This window comes from Papio anubis, chromosome X (genome assembly GCF_008728515.1).
Source record: "Papio anubis isolate 15944 chromosome X, Panubis1.0, whole genome shotgun sequence".
Taxonomy (NCBI): domain Eukaryota; kingdom Metazoa; phylum Chordata; class Mammalia; order Primates; family Cercopithecidae; genus Papio; species Papio anubis.
Genome location: NC_044996.1, coordinates 109,593,478 through 109,595,133, shown reverse-complemented (window position 1 = coordinate 109,595,133; position 1,656 = coordinate 109,593,478).

Here is a 1,656-nt window from a genome sequence, read left to right as displayed (position 1 = left end):
CAACAGGCTGAGTACTTTGAACTGAAGAAGCAGCCTTAGAATCAGTCTTTCTGATCTCCTTCCCTCCCATCTCTTGCCTCTCTTCCTCTCCAGAAGCACAGGCAGGGCCTTTCTCTGAAGTTTCTTTATCAGACTCAGGTAAATTCCTCCAGAAGGATTGATATAGTTAGGCTGTGTGTCAACACCCAAATCTCATCTTGAATTATAATCCCCATAATGCCCACATGTCAAGGGAGAGACCAGGTGGAGGTAATTAAATCATGAGGGCAGTTTCCCCCATGCTGTTCTTGTGAGAGTGAATGAGTTCTCACAGGATCTTATGGTTTTATAAGGGGCTCTTCTACCTTTGCTGGGCACTTCTCTTTCCTGCCAGCTTGTGAAGAAGGTGCCTTGCTTTCCCTTCAACTTCCTCCATGATTGTAAATTTCATGAGGCCTCCACCGCCATGTGGAACTGTGAGTCAGTTAAACTTTTTTTCCTTTAAAAATTACCCAGTCTTGGGCAGTTCTTTATAGCAGTATGAAAGCAAACTAATACAGATTGCAATTGTCTTGGGCCCTCTCCCAATAATCTCGTCACACAGAGATGATTAACTCACATGAAAGAATATTTAGAGTGGACACCACATCCAGAACCCAGAGAACTTTGTCTTAGACTATTGCTTCTTTTTCCAGCCCATTTATCTCTCCCAAAAATCATTTATTCTTTCTCTAAAATTGCCTACATCTCCAACTTCCCTCTTCCCTATGACGCAGGTATTTAAAGTTCAACCATATGGCCCTTCTTTTTCATATTTTGTATGACTTCTGTGCACTTGCATGTTAATAAATGTATATGCCTTTTCTTCCATTAATCTGTCAGTTTATTTCAGCAGACTGAATTGTTGAACCTTCAGAGGAAAATTTAAACTTTTCTGCAATTATCACTTTTCTTTTTCTTTTCTTTTCTTTTTTTTTTTTTTTTTAAAGAGACAGGCTCTTTGTTGCCTGTAGGAGGTCAGTCAGGGTAGTGGGTAAAAGTTATAGGAAAAGAGGCAAACCTTCTTGGAAGGCTGGGAGGTTTTGCAAAAGCTTTGAAAGAGGATTTGGCTGAAGGCCCCCAGAGAGCAAAGGGTATATAACAAGGGAACGTAAAGGAGCTTATCTAGATAAATTTGTTTACTCCTGTCTTCAGAAACCAACCTTTGATCATTCGCATGCAGGACTGCTCTCTACTCTGCGGTCCGACAATGTTTATTACCCACAAATTGTGTATACTCCAAGCCTTTGTCATTAAATCTGTACTAAATGTGAACAGGGCCAGCTTATGGGGGCTGCACTCTCTCGGTGGCTGTGGCTACAGCACTCTCAGCAGTGTGCTGAGCCATGGGGTCCCCAGCCATGCTTTCAGGCAAAATACCTGTGTCAGCATACTTCTTTCATCCATCTCTCAGCCAGAGTCTGTGGGATAGACTCGGCAGTGTCCCAGGCTGGAGTGCAGTGGTGTGATTATGGCTCACTACAACCTTGACCTCCTGGGCTCAGGTGATCTTTCCACCTCAATCTCCCTAGTAACTGTGATTACAGGCACCTGCCACAACACCCACCTAATTTCATACTTATTGTAGAGATGGGGTTTCACTATGTTGCCCAAGCTGTTCTTGAACTCCAGGGCTCA